The sequence below is a fragment of the Dipodomys spectabilis genome, unplaced genomic scaffold (assembly GCF_019054845.1).
Source record: "Dipodomys spectabilis isolate Male_0828 unplaced genomic scaffold, ASM1905484v1 ptg000092l, whole genome shotgun sequence".
Taxonomy (NCBI): Eukaryota; Metazoa; Chordata; class Mammalia; order Rodentia; family Heteromyidae; genus Dipodomys; species Dipodomys spectabilis.
The window spans coordinates 14,158,147-14,180,320 of NW_024870769.1; positions in this window are offsets into that span (position 1 = coordinate 14,158,147).

Sequence of the window (22,174 nt, forward strand, 5' to 3'; positions counted from 1 at the left end):
GGCTAGCCCAAAGTCTAGGTTCCCAGTGCTAAGGGGAAGCCTGAAGTCTGAGTCCACATAATTGCAATGGGGAAACCTGGTTCCTGTGTCCATAAGAATGCTTTGAGGGCCACCCTGGTATTGGCATCCACTAGAGCAGGCCTGGCATGTGGAACTATGGAGGCAGGCCTTGCTGTCTGAGGACTTGAGGTTTGTTTTAGAGCCTGAACATATAGGACCTAACCTAGTGCAAAGCTAGACTTAGGTGCCAGTGGCTCACACCTGTAATCCTGGCTACCTGGGAGGCTGAGATCTGAGGATAGCAGTTCAAAGCCAGCCCAGGCGGGAAAGTCTTGTAAGACTTTTGTCTTCACTTAACCACCTGAAAACAGGAAGTGAAGCTGTGTCTCCAAGTAGTAGAGCATTAGCCTTGAGAAAAAACCTCAGAGACAGTGCCCAGTCCCTGAGTTCAGATGCCACAATCAACAACAACAAAAAAAAAGTTTTGATGCCTGTAATCCTAGCTGCTAGGGAAGCTAAGATCTGAGGATCATGGTTTGAAGCCAGCTCAAGCACCAAAATCCATGAGACTTTAATCTCCAATTAACCACCAAAAAGCTATAAACAGAGCTATCTCAAGTGGTAGAGTGCCAGCCTCGAGAGAAAAAAAAAAGAAAAGAAAAAAGAAAAAGCACAGGGACAGCTCCCAGTCTCTGTCTGAGTTCAAATGCCAGGACTGGCAAATTATATATATATATATATATCAATGTCTTTGTGCCAGCACCAATTACTTGGAATACTCTTTGGTCACCTGGAGAAAGCTACACACCTAAGCACAATTCTTACTCCTGAAGGCACAGTCCCAGCAAACAGCTCAGATAATGCATATTGTCATTACAAACCAGGCCATGTCCACAAAGATGATGATGCCTATAGGTTGAAACTTAAGCATAAGAATTCCTAAAATTCCTCCCAGGAGATTGCAGTGTGCAGCTAATAACTGCTATGGATACAGAGCTTCATTATCTGAGTGAGGCTAGGGCTATAGCATATGTGGTCAGCTGAGAGAATACTGTGGCTCTTGGTTTGAATGTAGGCCAGGTATACAGGGGCATGGGACCATGATCACTATAGCTAAGGCAATGATCTAACAAGCAGCTAATGAAGACTGCTCTTTGGTCCTTGGTAATTGTTTGGCCTAAGACACAACAAAGGTTTACTATTGGAAAAAGTACTCATGATCTGAAAGGTGAATGGACTCAGCCAGATGTTTTTTACTTATGTTGCCGGGGCTGGAGTCCTCTCTAAAGCTAGGTGTTATGTGTGTGCCCATGTGCACCTGCCCAGTACTAAGGCTTGATGTTAGCACCTGTGCACTGTCCCTGAGGTTTTTCACTTAAGGCTGGCATTCTAACATGTGACACACCATTCCACTTTTGGCTTTTTGATGGTTAAGAGTCCCATGGATTTCCCTGGCCAGGCTGGTTTTGAAGCATGATCTCAGTTCTTTAAGTAACTAAGGTGACAGGTGTGAGCCACCACCACCTGGCTCTGTAAGGCTTCTTTGTGCATGTATCTAAAGGATGGTGCTTGCTGTCTGCTAGCTGTTCTGTTTGGGTTGTTGGTGCAACATTTTCCTGCAAAATTTCCCTGTGGCCTGGACTTTCTCAAAGCACAGAGGCTGGGCTCTAAAAGTGCAAGTGTCTCAGAGAAAGCATTGGGTGCCAAGAGTCCTTTACAAAGTCAGCCTTAGAAGTCAAGAAACACCACATTTTATTCACCAGGACTGTCACAGAGGCCCAAACTGAAAGTGATATACTCTTGAACCCTCCCAAAATTCATACATTGTACCCCTGTATTTGGATACTAATATGTAGATGAGATCACAAAGGTGTTCTCATTGTGAGACTCGTGCCCCCATAAAGAGAAGCGCATTTGTTCTCCTTTCTCTCCCTCTCCTGTCTTTCTTTCTTTTTTCTTTTTCTTTTTCTTTTTTTACTTTTTGTCTGTCATGGGGCTTGAACTCAGGGCCTGGGCACTGTCCCTAAGCTCTTTTGCTCAAGGCTAGTGCTCTATTACTTCGACCCATAACACCACCTCCAGTTTTCTGGTGGTTGAGGAGAAGAGTCTCACGGAATTTTCTTCCCCGGGCTGGCTTTGAACTGCAATCCTCAGATCTCAGCCTCCTTAGTGGCTAGGATTACAGGCAAGAGCCACCAGTGCCTAGCTTCTCCTCTCTCTCTTGAAAGGACACAGCAGGAAAGTATTGTCTGTACACCAGGAAGATATCCCTCACCAGAAGCTTACCACCCTGGCATACTGACTTTCTGGCTCTGGAACAACAAGAAAAGAAATTTTTATTGTGCAATCTTCCCAGATTCTTTACTTCATGATGGAAGCTGAGCTGACTAGGACACAGGGAGAGAAGACATAGATTCTACTTCTTTTTAAAATGTTAAACAATTTACAGATAGTTAAGTTCAAAAATCACCGGGAAGGTGGAGGAGCTGGGAAGGTGGCTCAGTGGTAGAGTGCTTGCCTTGCATGCATGAGGCCTTGGATTCATTTCCTCAGCACCACATAAACAAAAAGAAAAAAGCCAGAAGTGGTGCTGTAGCTCAAGTGGTAGAGCGCTAGCCTTGAGCTGAAGAGCTGAGGGATAGTGCTCAGGCCCAGAGTTCAGGCCCCATAACTGGACCCAAAAAAAAAAAAAAAAAAAAATCACCTGAAACTCTTGAAGACAGAGCCTGAAGCTAAGAATTATCTCAGTAAATAAACAGGTAATTAGTGGTAGATTTATTTCATAATCCACAGTATTTCTGTAGTTGGAGTTCCCAGGCGTGCCCAAGGGGAAGAGGCAGAGAGCAAGTTTTCAGTCTAGATCAGAAAAACAACAGAGTGGATTCTCACTTAGTGGAAAAATTCCAGCACATAGTATTATGCCTGACACCTGGTAAACATTTGGTTAACAGGTTAATTGAGATTCTTAATGACTATTTCAGTTACAGCCTTGATGACCAAATTGGAAGTCACTAGATATAAATAATCTCTATGGCCAGGTGCCAACAGCTCATGCCTAGAATCAATTCTCACTATTCAGGGGATTAAGATCTGGAAAGAAAAACGCTCAAATTTTTACCTCCAATTAACTAGTAAAAAGCCATAAGTGGAGGCTCAAGTGATAAAGTGCCAACCATGAGCATGTAAAGCTGAGCAAGAACACAAGGACTTGAGTTCAAGCCCCAATACCAGCAACTATAAACAACAACAACAACAAAAAAAGTTCCAGGCAAATATTATTTTTTTGGGGGGGGGGTCCGGTCGTGGGGCCTGAACTCTGGGCCTGGGCGCTGTCCCTCAGCTCTTCAGCTCAAGGCTAGCGCTCTACCACTTGAGCCACAGCACCACTTCCGGCTTTTTTCTTTTTGCTTATGTGGTGCTGAGGAATCGAACCCAGGGCCTCAGGCATGCAAGGCAAGCACTCTACCACTGAGCCACCTTCCCAGCCCCTCCAGGCAAATATTCTTCTTAGCTTTTTTTCTAGCTTCAGTAGCTGCCAGTGACCCATGTGTCACACCAATCACATGGACCTCTGTGTATTGGTCTTCTTTTTGCAAGAGTCTTTAGCCTATAGGATCCACCAGTATGATTTCATCTTAACGATCTGCAAATATCATTTTACAATGGAGTCCAAATTTACAAATGGAGTGTAAATTCTAAGTTTCTAGGTAGATATGAATTTTGAATGATCACTACTCACCCCTGTTACACTGGGTTTTAAGGGGTTAGCTGGTTCCACACCCATTACAAAGGTAGCTAAAGTGGGGTTTGAACCCCAGTGATGCTCCTGCCCACTGTTCCCGGCAGACCCAAAGTCATCTGGACAACATTCCAGCAGCCATGACAACCTCTAACAACGATTATCGCCACTGCCATCATATCTGAGCTGTCAATGTCATAAATAAGCATATGCTTCAGGAAATGTGAGCCAGTAAGTGACAAAACATGGTTCCTCACCTGTGCATCAGCTGACAGGATCCACACTGCAAAAGTTGAGAGAGATTTTGCTGAGCAACCTGAGCCTGTAAGAATGTTTCTAATCTGCTTAGAGTTCATTCAACTTGACACCTCCAAACCTCACTAACAGCAGGAAAAACAACTGCCTGAAAAAAAAAAAAATTAGATAGCAGCAAGATTTGTAGTAAATGCCTGAGGCAGCTGTTAGCTCAGAGAATTCTGTACAAATAGGGTGACGCCTAGTGGTCTGAGGGAGAAGTGCTGAAAGGAGGTCCAACGTTCCCAGAAAGGGAGCTTTCATGAGAGGACCCAGATTCATAGAGTAGAAGCACATAGCCAGCCTGAGAGCTCTGGGACAGTGCTTGTGAACAATGGGCAAGTGGCCCCAAACAGAGTTGTCCCAAACATGTCACACTACATCTAATACCTACTATCACAAAAACAAGAACTGGAAACAGCACCGGCTTTAAAGGAAATAAATACTACAGTTCTTTTAAAATATGGGATCTACTGGCTAGAAGTCAGGGACAGGATCAGGTGATGAGGGAAGAGCACAGGTTCAGTAGAAGGAGGGAGAAGTTTCTGAGATATATTGTGAAACATGGTGACAAAAGTTAATAAAGATGTGTATTTCAGAATTGCTAAAAAGGACATTCTCAACCCCATAAGGAAAAACGGTGATGGACTGATTTCATCCTACTAACCTGGATACCTATATTATCACATCTTATTGTGCCCCATAAATATATATAATTAAAGATTTGTGTATGTGTGTGTGCATACATGTGTGCTTGCACACACACACACACACACACACACACACACACACGTACTGAGGCTTAGACTCAGGAGCTAGTTGCTGTCCTTTAGCTCCTTTGCTCAAAGCACTCTATCATTTGCGTCACAGCTCCACTTCCAGCTTTTGAGTGGTTAATTGGAGATAAGAGTCTCATGGACTTTCCTGCCTGGCGTTGAATCACTGTCCTCATACTCAGCTTCCTGAGTTGCTAAAATTACAGGCATGAGCCAAAAGTGCCTGTCTAAAGATTTTTTTTAATTTAAAATTTTAAATCAATTTTAGGCTGGGCGCTGGTAGCTCATACCTGTAATCCTAAGGCTGAGACCTGAGGTTCACAGTTCAAAGCTAGCCTGGGCATGAAAAAAATCTGTGAGAATCTTATCTCCAATAAACTACTCAGAAAAAACCAGAAGTGGCACTGTGGCTCAAGCCTTGAGGGAAAGAAGCCCAGGGACAGTACCCAAGGTCTGAGTTCAAGCCCCAGAACCAGCACCAAAATTAATTAATTAAATCAAGTTAAAAACTTTATTCCATGTCTTTGGCTTTCATAATCAGAGCAATCTGGGTTGTGGAAAGGGAAGGACGGAGAACTTCTTGAGGGGGAGACTTTTGTTACTGGGCATCCTTCCCAGACAGACTATGGGAAGAACAGGTAATCTTCAGGATCCAGCCTCTGCAGTGTTGGTGTTTTGTTGCTACCTCCTGGGAAGAACAGGTAATCTTCAGGATCCAGCCTCTGCAGTGTTGGTGTTTTGTTGCTACCTCCAAACTGGCATCTTCACTCCCTAACTTGCTCTTGGCCCCTTCTGTTTCTACAAGGGAAGCAACTCTTTTTCTGATCTGATGAAATGGTAGTTGCAAGAGAATGAAACATTAAAAGTGTAGGCCTCAGCTCACTTTTAAAAGGAAAGGCTTTGTTTTTGTTTTTAATCTGTTTTAGGGAGCCTCCAAACTAGTACCACATAGGAGGGTCCAGGGTAAAACACAGAACAGGCCTTGGGAGCAAAGACTCTGAGACAGCCTAGCTCAGCCCAATGCTGACCTCTATGTGACCTTGACTGGCTTGCTTGATTCCCCAAGCCTAAAGGCTAGTGTGAGACTCTGTAGAGAATATTTCTTCTTTCCTTCTCTTGTTAGCTGGACCTAGTCATTCTAAAAGCATTCCCTGAATGCTTAATTTCCCTAAGTAGCAGCTGAGCCCAGCCCTGCATAGCCTGACCTATAGGAGGCGCTACAGAAATGTACTTAATAAGAAACTCTTCTAGACAGGTGACAGGGGTTCTTAATTATTATCAGGAATTTTGAGCTGGACCCTCTCCAGTTGCCCAGGAAAAACAGACTAAAGTTGGGAGTTGAGAAGGAATCTCAACACCTTGAAGCTCCAGAATCACAAAGAGAAATTCAGTCTGAGGAGAGAGCAAAAGACTAAAAGCTCAAATAGCAAAACAGAATGAAACAAGCAAAAGCTGCCTCTGGCTGCTCTGTTTTCCTCCTAAGACCTCAGACAGGTCTACTGCTAAGAATCCCTTACAGAGTAGCTCTCCACCCAGGACAAGCTTTTAGTTCCCAGTGTAAGAGGAACTGTGTGGTAATTACCTGAAAAGATTCTAGGAATCACCCTGCTCCCCCTACACATACCAACCCCATGGGAGGTGGGGAAGTCTTGGAGAAAGACAATTGGATAGGGTTAATCAAAAGTCTCAAAATATGTACATATCATCAATTTCATATGGAAGAATGGATTCTAAGAAAATAAGTGTTTATGTAACTAGAAATATACATTTAAGGATATCCATCATAAATTGAGAGTTGAGGGAGCAATACCTATGTTTGAATTTAGCCTAGACTGGAGATCTACCACCAATCCAGTAAATTATGTACAAATATGAGAATTTGAAAATAATGGTATAAATTATATAGGAAAATACTACAAAGGTATTAAAATGATCTTGAAGGAGAAAATGTGCTTAGATGCCAAGATGTCCATTGTATATGGTTAAGTCAAAAAGCAGATCATCAAAAAAATAAAAGCAGATCACAAGAATATACTGGTATCTTGCATTACTTAAAGGAGAGATTGAGGCAGGGAAATATGGAGGAGGGGGAAAAGGGAAGGAAGAAATGTATGGAAAGATTCTTAAGCTAATGTCAATTAGAACTAGCTTGCAGTATTTGTTAACTGCTATAACTAATATGTACCGTTTGGACGAAGAAGTCAATGTTCACAAAAAAAATGAGGAATAAACAAATTTTAATGTAGCAGTCTCATGCTTTGCATGTGCTATAAAGGATATAAGCCAAAAAGAAACACATGAAAAAGTGCTCATCGTCCCTGGCCGTAAAGGAAATGCAAAGCAAAACAACTCTGAGATTCCATCTCACCCCAGATAGATTAGCCAACATTTTGAATTTGGACAACAAATGCTAGCAGGGATGTGGGGGAAATGGAACCCTACTGCACTGCTGATGGGAATGTAAACTAGCACAACCACTTTGGAAAGCAGCCGGGGGGGGGGGGATCCTCAAAAAACTAAACACAGACCTTCCCTACCATCCAACCATACTACTCCTAGGCATCTTCCCTGAACATCATGAACCAGGATACGATAAAGACACCTGCTCATTCATGTTCATTGCCACATTATTCACAATAGCCAAGCTAAAGAAACAACCCAGATGCCCCACAATAGATGAGTGGATCCAAAAAGTGTGGTACCTATACACAATGGAATTTTACACAGCCATTAAGAAGAATAAAATAATGTGATTTGCAGGGAAATGGATGGAACTAGAACAAATCATGTTAAGTGAGGCAAGCCAAACTTAGACGAAAGATGCCTGTTCTCTCTAAAATGCAAAAGTTAGGTCTGGATTACACTGGAATGTGACAAATTATACAGGATTCTAGATACTCACACACAGTGAGACCAAAAGAGGATATCCTTAGGAGAGAATCACAAAGGCACAATGCCTAAGCGCCTCTTCATATGTATATAAGATAATATGCATACTGAAGATATGGAAACAAGAGACTTTTTTAGTCTTTAGTTTTTGATGATTCTGTCCTCTTTACCTTATATATAGTGCATTCATGTGTATATCTTCAAGAGGGTGGAGAGAAAGCACAGAACTTGAGGGGGAAAAAGTACAGCAGTGAAGCTCACTGGACAATGATGAAAGTGAACTCATGACCTAGTATGCAGGTTTTCAGCTCCACATAAATCAAAAGAAGATTCAGACAGGTAGAAGAGAATATGGGACATGATAATCATGTTTGATTCAAAGTTCTTCATCTTTATCATTGGCAGTAACATGGCAGCATTCCCTCTGCCCCTCACCATTGCTTTATTCTCCCACCAGAGAAAAGTAGCATTTGGCCAATTATGGTTACAAAGGCTGCAGGCTTGCCAGAGATAGCACATGCGTACAGAACTTAAAGCTGTATGAATATGCTAAATCAACTAAACCACAGTCCCCCAAAAGTGCAAGCCCAAAGCCATCCAGAAACTACAAGAAAGGAGCCTGACTTACTCTATTTCCCCTGTCATATATAAAAAAAAATGTCTAGGTGAAGTAAGGTTTACACTAACAGCATCCACAAATCCTTACTCCATTTGAAAATGTTATTAGGAATTAAAAGAACTTATGTTTTATTTATGGTATTTTTCATCCCTAACTCCTATATATCTAGTCTAGAAACACTATACTCAGAGATGATCAATTGAATATTTTTCAAAATTATTCACAAAACTACTAGTGGCTCATGCCTATAATCCTCGCTACTCAGGAGGCTGAGATCTGAGGATCATGGTTTGAGCCAGCTGGAGCAGGAAAGTCTGTGGGACTCTTACCTCCAATTAACTAGTAAAAGGGTAGACACAGAGCTGTAGCCCAAGTGGTTGAACACTAGTCTTGAGTAATCAAAGCTAAGGGACAGGACCCAGGGCCTGAGTTCAAGCCCCAGTACCAACACATCAATCAAGATGCACAGTACTTATAAACAGATTTGCTGAATAGTAGTTGCTTTGTCCAACTATTTAAAAGTAATAAAACTATAGTTTTGTACCAGAAAGCAAGAAAAGTTTTGGAGAGAATAGACAAAGGTAAATAGTTGCTCAGGAAAATAGAAAAGCAAATGGCCTGCAGCATGGGTCCTATGACTTTGATATAAATCAGGTTCCAAGAAAGATGATTTGATGTTTCGTCCTTCCTCCTGCAGCTACTGCAAATCATTTTCCTCATCTTACAGAAAGAGCCATGGTATCTTGTCAGCCGATACTTTGGACTCCCGATGGTACAGTACCCTCAGTTTTCTCTAGTTTTTGGAGGCTGCACTGGTTATAAGCCTAGTATGAATGATTTCAGTATCCTACTGGATAGAAAAACCTATCTTCTCAAATATGGACTGAGCAGTGATAGAAATTGTAAAGTGCAGAGTCTGTTTAAAGTAGTAGCAGATGATCGGTCTTTCCTGGCATCAGTAGGAGAATTGAGAGAGTCTGAGCACCTGAGGTGAAGGAGAATGAGTGGAGAGGAGTTTAACAAGTTTTCAAAGTGATGCCAAGGACAACACAAACAAAGTTCTATCTCAATTTTGCCTGGGATTTGAGCCAAATTCCAACACTCTTGGTGTTCAGGGTGTTTTGTCTAGTGACTCACTTGTAGCTTGCTGGAAACTCTGCGGGGTTGAGCTAAATAACACATTCTGGTAGTGCATAATTCATGAAGCTACATGCTTATTATCTTGTTGCTTCTTGATTGAGTTTTCATTAAGTACCCCAAAGGAGAAGATTCCGTTACACTATGCAAGGACAAATTTCATTTTCATAGTTGGTGAAGACTTTGTTTTTTTAAAAAATCATTCTTTCAGTAAGTTGCCATAGTAAGAAAATAATAAAAATATTAAGAAATTGTGTGTGTATGTGTGTGTGTGAGTGAGTGTGTGTGTGTGTGTGTGTGTGTGTGTGTGTGTGTGCCTATCTTGAGGCTTGAACTCAGGGCCTGGGCACTGTCTATCTTTGAGCTAGCATTCTACCACCTAAGCCACAGCTCCACTTCTGGCTTTTTTGTGTGTGGTAGTTAATTGGAGATGAGTCTCACAGACTTTTCTGCTCTAGCTGGCTTCAAACCATGATCTATCCTATGGGAATGTTGTGCACAATAAATGAAGAAATGTATTTGAAGTATCCTTGTGAAACTGATATACATTAAGTACTTATTTCTTTCTATATTCCTTCTGTTCTAATGAAGGTCTGGCTTTTAAGATATATACAAAAATAAATATATATTTATATATTACAAAACATGAGAGTTTGGAAAGAAGTGTAAAAGTCATATGACCCCAAATCAACCTGATGCTTAACCACATCCCTATCATATGGATATCTTGATACCATGTACTAAATCCTTTCAGCAACAAAGATCGTTTACCTGCCAAAGTAGCCAGTCACATTTGGGGTACAGTTGATTTTTATATGCTCCTTGCACGGAGCTCCTACCCAGTTGTCTTAGTGACATGTCAGTCTCTTAGCATCACACAAATATGTCTTCTATGTAAGAGCCCCTCATACATCTGGAGACATATTTTATATCCCCTAAACTTCCTCTCCCACAGGCCACACAATCTCTCATCCTTCAGTATTAGTACTTTAGCTTTGTTCTAGTCTCACCACCACCCTAACTCTTGCTCTGATGTCCCTGATTATTTATAGTTCTCTAACATGTGTCAGCCAGAAATAAATACACACACACACTCTTGCAGGTGTGGCTAAGCAACAGAGTGAAGTGAAATCATTGCTTTCCACCTTCTAACTTCTATACTTGTGCTAATGTAGTCTGAGCTCATTCTGGCTTTTTCTGGCAGTTTCATCAAGAAATGATGACTCACACAAAGAAAACTGTTAAGTAGATACACTAAAAATCCTTATCTGTGTGACAGGAGATGTCACAAAGGTACACATTCCTCCTTCAGCATTTGAGCAGGTGGGTATACAGATCCGGATTTTAGCTGCCAGTTTTAACTTGCAAAGATCTTTCTGCATTCTGATGTTTTCCCTCACAGCATGCTATAATCCTCAAGAGTGATAACCATACCTTCTGTTGGCCATATTTCAGCATTGGAATAGGAAGTGTGAGGCTTGTTGCTTCTTTATAGCATCCTGGAGCAGGTGAGATCGAACAAGGTGTTCAACCCTGCAATAGCAGGGCAAAACCCAATGAAACATGAAAGATTAGGCAAAGCCCAATGAAACATGGATGCACTGTCTAAATGCCTAAGGGAAAGAGAGATCTACCCAAAAGACACGAACTATTTACTTATGTATTTGGCCTCATGGTAGACTTAAAGTTCCTAATGATAGTGGACTCTTATTCTGAAGGGTTAAGAGGGAAGAAATGTAACATCTGATAGGTGAAAAGCCAAGGTCCAGGAGGGCTCCAGAAGAGATATTTGGAATGTAGAAAGGAAGGGCTTAGTTCCTAGAAGAACTAGCAGGCACATGAGGAAGCATGGCAGAATCACAATAGTGACACAGTACAGGGTTTAAGGGGAGCTTCTGCAAGGCAGCTGTGGAACATAGGCTGGGCAATTCTTGTTCTGAGGGCAGGATAACAACTTGCTGGTTAACTTTCTGGTGAAACTGGTTGAGAAATAAATGGAGGAGGAAGTACTGAAGATCAGTCTATCAGGAGGTAGATGTAAGTACAGTCAGTGTGTCTTATTTGTGGACTTATTACATACAATTTTGTCCAAGTAAAGTTAAAAAAGAAAATTTAAATAAAAAGAAGTTTCAAAAACAAAAACTTTTAACTCACATTCATCATTATGCAGCTTCGTTGATGCTTTGTTATCAGTTGTGGTTAAAACATTGTCTGATCTGTTCATGTTTCCTTGCCTTAATTTTGTGAAAGTCAGTCTCCCAAAAGGCAAATGGTGCTCCCCAAAGCAAAGTGAAAGGTTAATATGCAAGGTAAGTGGGAGTATGCTACATTGATGTGATAAAGTAAAATTTCTGAATTTGTGGGAAGATGGCGTGTCTTCAGTGGAATTTGAGTTGCATTATGGGAAAATCCAATGAAGCATCCACACAGTATAGTAATGAACTCTATACTGATGTGTCATTTTCCTTCAGTAGTGATCTCCTGGGACCTGTATACCAATGGATAACAAGGCATACTATAATGAAGAAGGCAGAACATGAAAGATGAGAATGGAAGTGACTCATGCTCTTGATCAAGATTCCAGCAGGAGTTTGAAAAAGAAAACAACAACATGTAAATGGAAGATTATCCACACACTTTTTGGCTCATGTATTAGAGTCCATGGATCATGTCAGTCATTATACTATACAGAAAATTCCTCCATTTGTAACTATTCAAGGCTAAATTGAAAATTATTACATGCCGGGCTAAAGATATTTTAAACTTTCTGAAAATACTTATAAAGAAATATGAGAGAGCAAAATGCTGGTGGCTCACACCTGTGATCCTAGCTACCCAGGAGGCTGAAATCTGAGGATAGTGGTTCAAAGTTAGCTTGGGCAGGACTTTTATCTCCAATTAACCACCAAAAAAGGAAGTGGAGCTACAGTGGCAAATGGTAGAGTACCAATTTGAGGGGGGGAAGCTAAATGAAGTCTCCAGACCCTGAGTTCAAGCCACAGTACAACAAAAGAAAGAAAAAGGAAAGAAGGAAGGAAGGAAGGAAGGAAGGAAGGAAGGAAGGAAGGAAGGAAGGAAGGAAGGAAGGAAGGAAGGAAGGAAGGAAGGAAAAGAGGAAGGAAAAGAGGAAGGAATGGAGGGAGAAAGAGAGATCTATGAAAGAAATGAAGAAAAGAAGAACACTAACTTGTCTAAAGAACATTGAGCAGCCAAGTGCTGGTGGCTCATGCCTTAATCATAGCTACTCAGGAGGTTGAGATCTGAGGATCACAAATCAAAGCCAGGCCAGACAGGAAAGCTAATGAGAGGCTTATCTCCAACTACCTACCAAAAATCCAGAAATGGAACTATGACTCAAGTGGTAGAACACCTAGTTTGATCCAAAAAGCTCAGGGACACTGCCTAGGCCCTGAGTTTAAGCCCCAGGACCAGCACACACACACACACACACACACACACACACACACACACACACACACACACACACATTGAGCTTCTCTAACGACTAGAGCTACCTAACAAGATAACTACTTAAATTGGGCATCTAGGAGGCCACACCAGCTTTAGTTTCAGAGCAACAGATGTGCTATTGATGTTAGTGTTATCTTTTTAAACCAACCTGTATTGTAGTAGAAGTCAGAGTACCTCCACTTGGTCTTTAATATATCCCAGCTGTCTTCTTTGCTTCAAACCTTCACACTGTGGCATTTAATCCCATGGCTTGTTATAGTTCAATCCATGTAAATATTTGTCACTTCTCCTACAGTTATATGATATTTTAAAATCTCTCAGCTGAGTACCAGTGGCTCACGCCTATAATCCTAGCTACTCAGGTGGCTGAGATATGAGCATCACAGGGCAAAGCTAGCCAGAGTAGGAAAGTCACTGAGACTCTTGTCTCCAATTAACCACTGAAAAACCAGAAGTGGAGCTGTAGCTCAAGGGGAAGAGCACTTGCCTTAAGCAATAAAAGCTCAGGGACAGCACCCAGGCCCTGGGTTCAGGCCCCAAGACTGACACAAAGGAAAAAAAATCGCTTTCATAGCTAAAGAACTTCTAATAATCCTGTATGTTATGCCAACTGATAATTCATTGTTCCCTAAAAACACAACAAAACTTGCATTTTAACTTTGATTTTAAGTCTTCCTAGCCTCTGTACTTTGTAGGTATCCATGGAAACAGTATGAGTATGTTTTGTCAGTCAGTGTGGATGAAAACTGCTCAGCAGAGCATAAAACTACTGGCAGAAAGCATGACCACAGTAATGGAATAAACAGATTGGCAGATACTTGGCAAGCCACAGAAAGCACTCCCAGCCTCTATTTCTCTTGGGACACCCATGACTCTACTGTATTAACGAATGTGGTGATGATCTTTTTAGAATTCTAGAATATAATATATTGCTGAGGGAAATGGGACTGGATAACTCAACCTCTGAGCGCAGAAACTGAACAGAGCTCTAACTGGGTTGCATGGAAATACTTTAGGAATCTCTGGGAACTGGTGTTTTGAATAGATACTAGTTCTGAGCAGTTTGGGCTACAAATTCTAGAGACCACAACCTGTAAGCATCTATCTATGCTAAACATCCATCTCCTCTTATTTTACCAGGCAAAAAATACTGATAGAAGAAAAGAGGCCTGCGATTCCAATGGTTATTCCTTTTGTTACCAGGAAGAATAAAACTCATTCCTCTTTTCCCTAGTGTCTTTTCTTACAGTACAGGCTGAGAAAATACACTACATATGAAACTCGAAGTTATTTGAAAATAACAGCTAATATTCCTTCAAATACAGCCTTGCTGCTGAAACAAAGGTAAGGTGATAAACACCAAGCCAAGATGTAAGATTCACAGATGGGCAGCTAGGGAGCCATTGGCTAAGGGCCCAGCAGACATCTGTCATGGGTCTGCCACAGAGATTGAGCCAATCAACTCATTTGTGAAATTAAATGTAACCAAATATTATTTTCCTTGACTTGAAAAGCATAACAACCTGAATAATAAAGGAATCTCTTTTCCAAGATAAGCAACTTAGAGTAGGAGGTATTTCACTTCAAACATGGAGATAAATTCCTGTCAGCAAGATCAAAAAAGAATTTCCCCTCAAGACAATGTTCATTATTTTATGCTAACTCTGCAACATAAAATTTCAATAAAAATCTAAAAGAAGTCAGAATAAACTGAGTTGACATGAAATCACTCAGCAGAAGCCTCTGTACGTTTGGTTTAGGCACAGTCATGAAATAAAGGTCCCCTTTAAAAAGCCAGCTCCTGACTACTGCCTTGACTTTAACTTCTATTTTCTCCTCATATCTCTCTCTGAGATAACATGTATTTCCAAAGTAAAGCTATAATGTGACATTGTATACAGACTTCAAGGTAAAAACATAGATATAGTACAAATAAATTACAGATACATATTTTCTTAATTCAGGATCCTTAATTATATAATTAATCATAGAATTTTATTTATTTATTTTTTGCCTGTGTGAGGCTTGAACTCAGAGTCTGGGCGCTGTTCCTGAGCTTTTTTTGCTCAAATCTATCCTTCTATCACTTTGAGCCATAGCACCACTTGCAGTTTTCTGGTGGTTAACTGGAGATAAGAATCTTGGGACTTTCTTTCCAGGGCTGGCTTTGAACTGTGAACCTCATATCTCAGGCTCCTGAGTAGCTAGGATTACAGGCATGAACCACTGATGCCTGGACTAAAGATTTATTTTTATTGAGATACATCTACTTTTTTTGAATGGTGTTTTAGTTCTTTAAAAACTAAAGTAATAGGGACTGGGAAGGTAGCTCAGTGGTAGAGTGCTTGCCTTGCATGCATAAAGCCGGAAATGGCGCTGTGGCTCAAATGGTAGAGTGCTAGCCTTGAGCTGAAGAGCTGAGGGACAGTGCCCAGGCCCTGAGTTCAGGCCCCATGACCAGCTAAAAAAAAAAAAAAAAAAGACTAAAGTAATAGTGGCGCTGTGGCTCAAGTGGTGGAGCGCTCGCCTTGAGCTGAAGAGCTGAGGGATAACAACCAAGCCTAGAGTTCAAGCCCCATGACCAACAACAAAAAATTGTTAAAAACTAAAGTAATAATACATGCTTATTAATAAGAGTTTGATATAAAACCCATATCAACCACAATGTTGACTATCACTAGTAATGATCACTGTGTTATAACAATGAGGTATAAATATATACTCATACATGTGGTATGTGTCCTCCCCTCTTTGAAATCTTCACATTAAACATTAAATATTAAACATTTGCAATTTCAGCTGTTCTACAGTAATTCTGGCACTGGGAGGACATCAGTAAGCTAAGTCTATGCCTTGCTGCTTAAATTTCTGCTGTGATTGTCCCAACCTCTCTATGTCATAAACAAGAAGATCAAACCCAATTCCTGTGAGTAGATTAAACTAAAAACTCTACTGATAGGAAAAGAGATCCACTCACGTTAAACTGCAAAGATATCCTCTGATGTGAGTGAAATGAAAGGAAATCTGCTGGAATGCAGAGGAAGAGAATAGGAAATTGGGATTACAGAAACTAGAGATACTCTTCTAAGAATATCTTTGCTCTTGTTTTCTTCTCTCCATGTCTTTCACCTATTTTTTTTTAATTCCCCCTCTTAAAAAATGCATTAAAATGGCTCCTCAGGCTCCCAAGGATAAGGAAGTCCAGTTCCCATTCCACTAAGATACAACTTCTCAGGCTCAATCTACTTAAACATCATTGGAGAATCATTATATGGGTTCAGCATATCTTTACTCAGCCAAGGACTTAAAGTCTGCTTTGATTCCAATATGAATACAGATCTTATCTTTCAGTTCAGCCTCTTCATTTAAATGATGTGATGGACACTGTTGGTGTACAGATTCACAGATCACTGGAAGCAGACATTTTGTCTTTAATGTGACATTACAAGCTTCTTCTTTTGTAGCGAGAGAACATGAACAATATTATTTCTAGTGTTTTGGGTCCAAGTTGTCCATGTGGAGTTAGCACATTTAGCACATTATTTCTAAGTTAAGCCCAGAATGATAAACACTACGTGATCTCAGTCATATGTGGAACCTAAAAATGTTGATCTCACAGAAACAGAGAGCAGCATGATGGTTACAGCCTCTGTAGAGGAAAGGAGTTGGACTGGGGAGAAGATGAACAATAGAAGTTGCAGTCAGAAATAATAAGCTTACTGGGCACCAGTGTCTCATGCCTGTAATCCTAGCTACTCAGAAGGGTAAGATCTGAGGATCTTGGTTCAAAGCCAGCCCGAGCAGGAAAGTCTGTAAGACTCATATCTCCAATTATGCACAAAAGGCCACAAGTGGAGCTGTGGCTCAAGTAGTAGAGCATTAAGTCTTGAGCACCAAAGCTCAGGACTAGAGCCCTGGTCCGGAGTTCAAGCCCAGGACCAACAAAAAAAAAAAGAGGAGGAGGAGGAGGAGGAAGGAAGGAAGGAAGGAAGGAAGGAGAAAGAAAGAAAGAGGGAGAGAGAAAAAGAGAGAGGAAGAAAGAGAAAGAAAGAAGAAAGGAAGGAAGGAAGGAAGAAAAGAAAGAGGAGAAAGATGAAACTATTATGTCTTGTGGCATAATAGAATGAATACAATTACAACAGAGAATTTTTAATGTACTCACAGAATCAAAATGATAACTTTCTTCCACAGTAAGGCAATATATTAGAAGACATTATCTGCAACTTTGTTAATGAAGACTCATAATACCAAAAAGAGACTATGTACTAAAAAGAGAAATATAGGCAAAACTACTGGGAATTACAAAGGAGGTGATAAAGCAACCTAAAAATACAGAGAAATGGAAAAGCTATGCAGAATAAACTAGGAAACACCTGTAACCCTGGCCTCCAAGGGTCAGGAGGCAAAACCAAAGACAAAATCATAAGTATTTTCTTCATTTAAAAAAATCTTGTATTTTTATTTTTTAACTCCTCTTCTTACCTTTAATTTTATTTAGTAGCACTATGCTTCTTTGCCTACTGCCTATCATTTTTTACAATGATGTCCTAATAAGCTTTGCTTCTTCTATTTTCCTGAAATATTTTACCAACCTGTGGCTCCAAAAAATCCACAACACTGATATTAATTAAATTTGGATATAATATTGATATTCTTTAAGAATCTATGGGAAATTGCATATAATGTTGTCCAGGAAATCAAGGTAATAATATTCCTAATGATTTGTCTAATTTGTGCTACTTTATTTTTCTATTTTCTTCTCTACCAATTTTCAGAACCCAAAAATCAGATCAAGGAAGAAAAATGCTTAACTTTGCTTCATCAAATGTATCTTTTGGTACTGGGGTTGTAACTTGGTAGTAGAATATCTTCCTAGTATGTACAAAACAATTCAATACCCAGAATCACACTTAGGCATATGCACACACACACACACAGATCACATCTTTTGATCATTCATTTATCAGCTGTCACATAAGTTTTTGTATATTAGATATCATTATATACATATATTTATATAGGTATCTCTTTACTTTTTTTCAGGATGCATTATACTCATTAATTGACTTCTTTTTTAATTTTATTTTATTGTAAAGATACTATACAGAGAGTTACAGTTACATGAGCAAGGTAATGAGTACATTTCTTATCAAGCATTGTTGCCTCCTCTTCTGTTTTTCCCCTACCATCCCTTCTCTCCCATCTCCACAACTACACTCCCTCCCCCCACCCTACCCCCGACTAAATTGTAAAGTTCATTTTTGGACATAGCGTCTTGTACATCCATCATTGCAGTGGGTCAACCTGTATCCCTATTTAAAAAATTTGTTTTGCTTTTTCCCTTCCCCTCTCCAAATTATACCAACATCAAAACAGTGAAAACAGGGGTTATACCGTGGGAGAGGGACATACAAAGCAACAAAAAAAGTCACATGGTACCTTTTAAATACGTTTGAAACAATAGCAAGAAAGTAAAAACCACTTGTGTCCCTATCTTAGGGTTCATTTCAGCTAACATCAACTTATCTGACCTTTTCTGCTTGTCCCAGACATATACTAGTTATTGCAAATAAGGGAAACCATGGGACCTATGTTTGTTTGGGCCTGGCTTACTTCACTTAATATAATTTTTTCCAAGCCTTTCCATTTCCTAACAAATGGGGCAATGTCATTCTTTCTGATGGAGGCAGAGAATTCCATTGTGTATATATACCACATTTTCTTGATCCATTCATCTACTGAGGGGCATCTGAGTTGGTTCCATATCTTAGCTATGGTAAATAATGTTGCAATAAACATAGTTGTGCTGGTAGCTTTAGTATGGCCTTGTTTGTGATCCTTGGGTAGATGCCCAAAAGTGGGATTGCTGGGTCATAGGGGAACTCTATGTGGAGTCTTTTGAGGAACCTCCATACTACTTTCCAAAGTGGTTGAACAAGTTTACACTCCCACCAACAATGCAATAGGGTTCCCTTCTGGCCACATCCCTTCCAGAATCTGTTGTTAATACAGTTCTTGATTATAGCCATTCTAACTGCGGTGAGGTGGTATCTCAATGTTGTTTTGATTTGCATTTCTTTTATGGCTAGAGAAGTTGAGCATTTCTTCATGTGTTTATTGGCCATTCTTATTTCCTCTTCAGAGAAGTCTCTAAGTCTTTAGCCTACTTTAGCCCTTGTCCGTTGTATGGCTAGTGAAGATCTTCTCCCAATCCATGGGCTTTCTACTAATCTTGCTAGCTATGTTCTTTGCCATGCATAAACTCTGCAACTTCATGCAATCCCATTTGTCCAACTTTTCTTTGATTTGTTGTGTTTCTGGGTCTCTATTAAGAAAATCTGGGCCTGTGCCAAGGAGACCTAGGGTTTCTCCTATTCCATCCTGTAATGTTTTCAGGATGTCTGCTTTGACTCCAAGGTCCTTGATCCATTTGGGGTTGATTCTGGTGCAGGGTGATATATTAGGATCTAGCTTTAGTTTTCTACAAGTGATTAACCAATTTTGCCAGCACCATTTACTGAAGAGGCTGTCTTTCTTCCATTCTATTTTTGTAGCTCCCTTATCGAAGATTAGGTGGCTATAGGTCTGTGGGTTCATTTCTAGGTTTTCAATTCTATTCCATTGGTCCTGAGGTCTCTTCTTGTGCCAAGCTCTTTTGATTACAATGGCTTTGTAGTACAGTTTGAAATTTGGTATTGATATTCCTCCAGCACTGTTCTTTCTGTTAAGGATCGTTTTTCCTATTTGGGATCTTTTATTGTTCCATATGAATTTTTGGATTGCCTCTTCTATTTCCTTGAAGAATGAGGTTGGATGAGTACATTTCTTGTCAAGTATTGTTACCCCCTCCTTTGTTTTTCTCCTACTATCCCTTCCCTCTCCCACCTTCCCCACTCCCCGCCCCCCCCCCCGCAAGTTATATCTTTACTTTTACACGTATTTTATCATAAGCATTTTCTGAGCTATGCTATAGTCTGCTAACACAGGATTTTAGTGGCTGTGGGGGCAGTGGGGAAACTTTTCTGCCAAAAGCTATTTAGATATTCATAACATCAATCATGGGCCATACAAAATTATCAATACAAGCAGATTGACATGGGCAGAAGACAGGAAACATAGGAGAAACATCTCTCCATGTATCAAATTACTTTGCAAAGCAGAAGTTACTCACCCCTGTTGGAAGTGTTCAAAAATACTTTCCTGTGGGTACTTTACATCCTATATATATAGACAGATAGAGATATAGATATGGATACTATATATATATATGTGTGTGTATGTATATATACATACACACATATATATGTGGACATATATATATGTATGTATGTATACATACACACACACATATATATGACCTTATGTCCAGTTTTTCCATATTATCAAGATATAACTTATTTATAACTCTTTGCATATGTAAATATTCCATCTTTACTATTCTTAGAGGTGAACAAAATCACATGAAATTTTACTGTTGGATCATTTTCAAAAAGATTTTCCTTAGTATATAATTTTGCCTCTAACCAAATACAAAGATGAAAAGAAAAACATACACAAGCTCAACCTCATACAATATTTTTTGCATTATTTATAGTTTGAAGACTGTTGAATGAGATAATCAAAATGAACATGAAATGGCACAATGAATAAGAAATGGCACAAGTAAATAAGGCCACTTCATTGTTTTAAGTCCCTCTGTCCCTACGGACTACTTTCTACACCGTTTTTCACTAGCACCTAATAAAAATCAATGCTCTAAAAGTTTTATGCCTTTTCTGATCCTTTACTTGCAATAAAGATCCTTAGAGATTCTGCAAAACACTATCCAGGGCATCTGATTCCAATCAAATCATGTATGTGGGTATACCATATACTTGAAAAAACTGATGCTTCTGTATAAATGTGTGTCTCTATTCATTAAAAGCTTCTTTGAGGTGATAAGACATTTCCAAGTCTCTAGGCCAGTAGAAAAGCACAGCAGGGAACCAAAAGAACATCACTACTGTGCCTGGTTTTTATTTTGAAGCTATTTGCTAAGCCTGGTGAACTTGAACTTTGCTTTTCATAGCAAAGTCACACACAAAACAACTATAGTTGCAGCATAGAAATCAAAGAAGACCAGAACAAAGGTGGGGTAAAATGAGAAGTTTTTCCCCCACAAACCTGAACCTCTAGGACTTCTAACCTTAATGAAATGATCTGGAAACAAACTGACTACAGCTATGGTCATAGATATAGATATTGATACTTCAATATTTTACCTCAAATTTTATTCCTTGGCTGCTACATATTTTCAAAATATCAATAAAAATGATCTCTAAATCATCTAGCTCTAAAAGCATAACGAAAAATAGAAAACAGTTTGAACTCAGTGGCAATGAAGATAATTCATATAAAACTTTGTAATATACAACCAGATTCATGGAGAAAGAAAAATTTCATATATTCAAGATCAGCACAAGCAAAACATTAGTGGGATCTTATGTCAAAAATAACCAAAAAGGCTGAGGGTACAACTCTAGTGGTTGAGTGTTTGCATAACAAACACAAAGTCCTGAATTCAACTCCCACTCCCCCACCCCCTTATAAGAGAAAGACATCTGCTAAACATCTGAATAGATATTTCTCAAGAGAAGTTACTCAATATCACCAACAAAAAAACAAAAAGAAAAGAAAAGAAAACTAAAAAAGGAAGGAATTTTTACCTAGTACTCTTAACAAAAATGTTTAGCTTGATTATCATGGGGAATCCATTAGGCAAGTATAAAACAGTTGGCCAAAAGTCTTCAAAAATACTCATTATCATGACAAGAAAAGACAAAGAAAGGTCTAGGCTAAACAAAAAGAAAAAGAGTAGAACAGTACCACTGTTAAGTGTGCCTTTAAAGTATTTCTCCCTGCTTGGCCACTGAAATATATAAATATATATATATATAAATATATATATATATCTATATATATTAAATTCAGACATGTATAGGGTGCTGGTAGCTCACATCTATAATCCTAGCTTCTTCGGGAGCTGAGATCTGGAGGATCTTCATTCAAAGCCAGCCTAAACAAAAGTTTTTCAGATTCTGTCTCCAAAATAACCAGCAAAAAGCAAGACCAAAATGTGGCTCAAATGGTAGAACACCAAGCAAAGAAGCAAACAGTCTGGAATTCAAAACCCCAGTACCACTCAACAACAACAAAAAAAAAAGAGGTATAGTTTTACTTACAACTCCTGTTATTTTGTTAAATCTGAAT